We start from the raw sequence: 7,081 nt of genomic DNA, 5'->3' as shown, positions 1-7,081 counted from the left end.
CAGCAGGGCAGGCCCTACGAGGAGAGGCTGCAGGACCTGAACCTGTTCATCCTCCACAAGAGAAGGCTAAGGGGGGATCTAGTGGCCTGTTGCAAACTAGTCAGAGGGGACCAGCAGGCATTGGGGGAGTCCCTGTTCCCATGAGTACTGCCAGGAGTGACTAGAAATAACGGTCACAAGCTGGCAGAAGGTAGATTCAGACTAGATATTGGGAAGCGCTGCTTCATTATCAGGGCGGCTAGGATCTGGAACCAACTTCCAAGAGAAGTGATGCTGGCTCCTACCCTGGGGTCTTTAAGAGGAGGCTAGATGAACACCTTGCTGGGGTCGTTTGACCCCAGTACGCTTTCCTGCCATGGCAGGGGGTCGGACTTGATGATCTGCTCAGGTCCCTTCGGACCCTACAAACTATAAAACTATGAAACTAAACAGTTGAAGTTGCCTGGTTGGCATCTTTAATGCCTTTTTCAGCCGAATTTCCTGTTCCTTCTACCCCACTTACCCACCAAATTTATCTTTAGAATTTATCATAAGAAATTATCTGCAAATTGTGGTAGGATCATCATTGTCACAATGCCTTAATACTAATTCTGGGTAAAAGAAAGATTTTTTTAATGAGTAACACAAGACAGCTGCTACATCCCTTTTTATTAGGGAACAAATCTCTGTTTCCTTGAAGTTGCCCATTATCTGAATCTAAGTAAGAGGAGTGAAAGAAAGACACTGACAGGGAAATATTTATAGCAGCCACCCACTGCTTAAGCTGTTCACCCTCTACGCATCTGCTAGGAACAGAATGTAAACATGAGATGAAGTTCTACATTGGTAAAAGAATATCAGTAGATAAGGGAGTAATGGGAAGGACAGCAAAAAACAAAGCATCTTTGATATTAAGGGTTTATTAAGATGTCTCAAAATATAACCTATAGCTGAGAAAGGAAGCTAATCTCTTCTTGATTAGAAACAAACCTTTTAACTATTCACCCAGACTTAATGCTTTAGATTTTATTAGAGGAAGAGATTAAATGTTTCCTTTGTTCTTATTGGCATTATCCTTTTTTGTCTGCTTTCCATGGCCTGGTAACACATGGCTTTTGAAATAGCTATTACTACTATTCTGTCCTGCCTCATTTATCCTGTCAGGTACTTTGTGCCTTTGCTTGCAAAAAGATTGCCCTGTGGAGACATGACAGCAAAATGTTTCCTGCAGGGCAAACATAGCTTTTCTCTAGGAAGTGGAACACAGAGAAGAATGTATAGGCCAAGGGAAAAAGAGATGAGTTTAGGCTAGGTGATTATAATGTGCTGTCTCAGGACTTATAGGGAACAGGAACTGTGCACTGTCAGTAGTCTCTTGGATATTTGTGAGTTGCTGAGAAAACAGGGGTGTGTAGAAACGTTTGCTGCACCTGCTCTATGATTGTGCAGCTTACTTTAAGCCATGTAATTGTAGACTAGGAACAGCACATGCAACCTCCTGCCAGTGCTGGGAGCCATGCCGGGAACCTGGTGTAGGTAACTTAGGCTTGAGGGAGCGCAGGATTGGCAGGATCAGGGGCCTGGTGGGTTTGCAAGGGAGTGGGAGGTTGTCTGTTGAGGGATGGGTGCAGGGTAGGGGCTAAAAATGTCATCGTGTAGAGGGAGGAAGAGTGCAGCCTAGGGGCTGGGGCAAGTTGCTGGGCTTCCCCAGCCCCAGGGCTGCCCTTCAAATGTGTGCGGACATTCACTGGATCGGATTAACCTGTTTGTGATTTAAGTTAGTTCACCTACTAACTTAAATCAGGTCCATCATTTTTGGCCTGATTTTAAATCCCACAGATGTCTGCACAGTCAACATTTTAGATGGGCCTAACCCTAGTTAGGTCAATCCAAATGTAACATTTGTGCATATCCAGGACGAGTGCTGCCTTCCCGACAAAACATACTTGGTAGTATGTTTCCAGGAGCTAAAATGGAGCAGTTTCCTTCTGTGCCACTTTGATTATCAATTGCATGTGTGGGGCACAAATAAACAATTTTCCTCTTATTCCGTCCTACCAGTTTTGGATGTAGCCTGTTCAAAGAAAAATTGCTTTCTTTTGCTCAGGGGATGGGCAAGTATTTGCTCAGGCAAATACACAAGACTTTGCTCTTCTGTAATTATTGTATAGAGCCACAGCCACTTGGCTAGTTTCCACATTATTTTGGAAATGGTAAATATTATCATATTGGGAATAATAGTGGTGTATGTCTTTAAAGTGTGGCTGACTTTCAGATGTACACATAATGTATTGTAATCTGTAACTAACAAAGGCATTGTTTTTGTAATATTTACACTGTGAATGTGTCTAGAGATCATGTTGCAAAACATTTGAGGAAATCTGCTGAAATGTATTTGCTGATGTAAATCCCTAGTAATGAAAATAAATACATCAGTTGGAGAGAATGAAATGTATAGGAGTCCAAGGGAAAAACCTTCAAGTCTGCCAGTGATTCTTAGGTTTAGAGCGAGAGAACAGGATCTTGAGAAAAGTATGGGAAGCCTAGAGAAGAGCACAGTGTAGAAAAAATGAGGACGTGTCTGAATAGCTGGCGAAGGAAGAAAAGGACATCACCTCCTCATGTTGTTTTGCATTCTGTTTCCAAAGCATCTCCTGCTTTTGTTTGGTTTGGGGTTTTTTGGTTTCCCTGCTCTCTTTGCTTGTTTGAAAGTATTCAAAGTATTCTTAGGGGATGGCGGGGTCAGGGAGCGGGGACTACAGTAGAAATTGCTTAGCTTTGGATTAGGCTCTTTGATAGGCTTCATTGAGCCCCACTTACATACCACCCTGTCCAGGCAACTTCTCTGGCCACATTGCCCCTACGGTGGCTGCTGCCATCATTTTCCTTCTGATTTGATTCCTTCTGTTCTTCAACACCCTGCCCCATGCATGATAACTTCCCCTTCCTTCCTTATGATTCTATCTTGATTATTGGTTGTAACAAGGAGCAATAGGATAACGCTTAAAAAAACAAAACAAATAACTTAAAGCTGGGAGAAATTTCCAACAGTGGGGTGTTTAAACATGGGATAGTTTTCATAGGGAAGTGGCAGAGTTGTCAGATACTATGGGAGTAAGTGTGATGCTAAAAATCTGAATAGCCTATTCAGTTTAATATAGTGAAAAGTGGTGGATGAATGAAGTGCTGGAGAATAATTCTGCATCAGCTGAAGAATGGACAAGATGACCTTGCATATCTGATTATCCCTCTGCACAGAGTAAGCAAATTATCTGTATGTTTCTGCTAAAGTGATTGGTAGTGAGAGAGTGAACATTAATGACTTAGCTGTTAAGGTGACAAGCCAATACTTAACTGAGATGAGCGGGCCAGATCTGTGCTGTTAGCATGCATATTCGTATTTTCACTTTCAGATGCTTGAGTTCATATATGAGATGAACAGCATTAGTTCATATTTGCAATGTTTTATTTTCAGCAGTAAGAGCAAGTTAGTGTTTTCTAAAATCAGTGTTTAAATTCTGCAATTTGTGGTACCAAAAGAGAAATACCAGACTATTTTGTGGCTTGCTTTGATACGCTGCACCTCAAAGCTTACAGATTTTGCATAGGGTTGTATGATCAATCTGAAACATTTGTTTGTGCCTTCTAAGGTAAAGTGTGCAGGGAAAAAACAAAATGTAGAGTGCTAGATCCATTGAAGCTTCTGTGCTGTATAACTTAATACTGTTCTGTAGTAATTAGGATTTAGAAGTTTCTGTTTAAGTAATTCCACATAGCAGTGGTTGAAGTGCATGTATTGGACTATATGATACCATTATTAGCTGAAGTAGAGAAGAGGCAGTGAAGTATAAATTCAGGACCATATTGTGTTTGTTACCTAGCTTATCACTAGATTGGTAGGTAAGTGTATGGTACTTGTAGGCCCCCTTCTGCATTTTTATTGTATCACTAAGATTCTAGGTAGCAGGTTTTAAGCTAAGCAGTGTCAAAGGCAGGAAAAAAAGGTTCTGTTTTACACGATGGAAAATTGAGTTTAAAAAAAGTGAATTGTGCTGATTATGCAAATTAACTGACTTGGATATGATTTTACATAGCTGTGGATTCCACAGGCTTCTCATATTTGTTGCTGGAATGAATGGTGTTGCATACATTCCCAGAAATGTGACACTATTTATGATGTAAGGCGTAAGGCAGGGCAGAATGGCCCCTTACAAATTAATTGGTTCAGAGATGTAAAATATCTTAATTTGATTTGGTAAATCCTATGTATTCCCCATCCTCTGCAGAACACATGTGCTGTCCTTCTGCATTCAGATTTAAGAGTTCTAATCAAATAGTTGAAAGTTTGGGTGTTGAGCACAAAGTCATTACCTACATGTATTAGGAACCGTCAGGACTGACAGTCAACTTATCTTACTTGTACTAGCCTGTTTACAAGAAAAATTTGCACCTGTCACTTAAACTTTTGTCACTGGTTTGAATCAAGCTCCAAACCTTAATAACCAAAAGTCGTTATCTTATTCTGTAGCCTGCGTGAAATATGGAGGTAGACTCCTCTCAGATGCTGTAGAAATTCATCCCACAGAATGTAAATGATCGTGCCAAGTAACCTTTATGCTGGTTGCCTCAAAGTTGTCACAACTGTTAAGCTTCTTGAGCATCTTCTACCATTGCTGTAGCATAGGTACTAACAGAGTGCTGGCATTTTTACTGTTGGATATCTAACACTGGTCAAGGTAGAACTAGGTAGAGTTGTCATTTAAAAATCCTTTGGTCAGTCAGCACTACTGCTTTTTTAACTTAATAGAAGGGAGCCCCTGGAACGCTTAACTCTGCAGTGAAACTCTTAACTCTGAATAACTGAGCAAGGTCAAGGATTAAATGCATGTGAAAAGTGAATTACTGTCCTTCCGTTTCTTCATATCCCAAGACTGAGATCTGCACGGGTATTTATGCATCTAATTCCTGTTGATCTCACTAGGAAATAAATGAGAGTTAAAGGCTTTAAATACCTTTGTGTATTTGGCCCTGAAGCCTTTTCTTGCAGTCTTTACTAGTGGAATGAAAGTTAAGTGTTTAACTATCCTTGGTGTCCAAAGTGTTTGGTGCTCAGAGTTTTAACTGGGTGGGCTAAGTGAATGGCACAGGTCTGGTCTGCAGGCTGGACTAGGCACCAAGATGCCTCCACATGCCAGGATTGGGTCCTGGTCCACCCCATATGCCCAATCTAGCATGCAAGTCTGTGGCCTGCAGGGCTCCCCATGAGATCTGTGAGGAGCCCTGTGGACCAGATGACACGGCTCCAGGGTCTGCATCTGCTCCACAGGCCAGGGGTTGAGCACCCATCTAACAGCAAGTGGTGAAATGCCCCATCTTTCAACATGTCCACTAGGGGTGTGTGAAGCGGGCCGTATTTGATTCGGATTCAGCGTGAATCAGGGACCGTGATTCAGTTTGTTGATTTGGATCACTGTCCCTGATTTGATTAGTCTGAATCAGGAGATTCAGTGCTAATTCAGAGAATCAGCGGTTCGGCTATAGACACAGCTTTAAATGTTTTTTCTGTGTACCTCAGAGTACTAGCTTCGTGCATGAATGCTGCGATCTGGGGTGTGTGAAGCGTCCCACAAGAGTGTGAGGGGGCCTTCCACGTGCTCAGTGGCAAACCCAGAGTTGGACCAGAAGTATTTCTGGTACACTTCCAGGTTTGCTGGGAAACATGCCTGGGTGCCCCCTCCCCGCACACCCTCCTGCCTCCGCAGTCAGCCATGGGGGGGACTCTGGGTGCTCCCCCCCCAACCCAGGAGGCACCAGTTGCTGATCTGGGGGGGGAGGGGGGGCCTCCTGATGCAGTTCTGGGTCTGCTGCTGAGTGTGCTGGGGAGCCCCCTGTGCTTTGCTGGGACACTCCATGTGCCCCAGCATCGCAGTACTCACGAGCCACCTGCTACCTAGTGGTTTGTAGAAAAAACATTTAAAGCTGTGTCTATGTTCAGATCTCCAAATCTTTCTGATTCTGAATGAATTTGGAGAGATTAAAGGGTCCTCTGATTCAATTTGGAAATTTGGCCATGAAATTGGGCTGAATCTCCACCGAACTGAATCTGCAACTGAAGCTTTGCACAGCCCTAATACCCACCACCATTTGTTTATTTTCCTTTTCCTTCTGAGGAATGTTTTTCCTGAAAGCAGAAAAAAGTTTCTAGAGCCAGGCTGTACCTGCTGTGTGCTTATTGCCTGGAGTTGAAATCTCTCCAGCTACCACTTTGAAACCACCCTGTTTGATATAATCACATCATACAAGATACCATGGCAATGAATATTTTTATATAATAAAGGGCTTGCAGGGATGCATACCTGGTGGGACTCCACCCATGACTGGACCACAGGTATAGATGGCTATACCCTGTACAGGAGGGATTGTGTAGTTAAAAGGGGCAGGGGTGTAGCTCTTTATGTTAAGGAAAGCTACGCATCCCTGCAATCTGATGTTGGTGACCAGGATGGACAACTGGAGACCTTCTGGGTTAAAATCCATGGGGAACACAGCACAGGAGACAGAATAGTGGGAGTCTCCTACAGACCTCCCACCCAAAGTCAGGAGCTTGACCAGGAGTTCACCCAGGAACTGGCTGAGGCTGCATGCTCCAGGACCACAGTTGTCGTGGGTGACTTCAGTTACCCAGACATCTCGTGGGAGGGTCACTCAGCAAAATCCGAGTGGTCACAAAGCTTCTTTTTGCGCGTGGATGACCTCTACCTGACTCGAGAAGTCTATAGGCCAGTGAGAGGTAAAGTGCTGCTCGACCTGGTGCTGGCTACTGGGGATGACCTAATCGGCGGTCTCGTGATCGATGGGAAGCTGGGTGACAGTAATCATGAGCTGATTACCTTCACCATCCACTGTAAAACTGGCAAGTCAGTCAGCAACACGGAAGTCCTTGACTTCAGGAAAGCCGACTTTGACAAGCTCAGGAGGCTTGTCAGTGAGGCCCTAAGGGACCATGACCCCAGGGAGAGGGGAGTTCAAGAAGAGTGGTTGCTCCTCAAGGGAGCAATCCTCAATTCACAAGCTAATGCTATTCCATCTCGGAGGAAAGGCA

Source organism: Gavialis gangeticus, unplaced genomic scaffold (genome assembly GCF_001723915.1).
Source record: "Gavialis gangeticus isolate Ggan-Ray unplaced genomic scaffold, GavGan_comp1, whole genome shotgun sequence".
NCBI lineage: Eukaryota > Metazoa > Chordata > Crocodylia > Gavialidae > Gavialis > Gavialis gangeticus.
Note: the sequence above shows the minus strand (reverse complement) of the source record.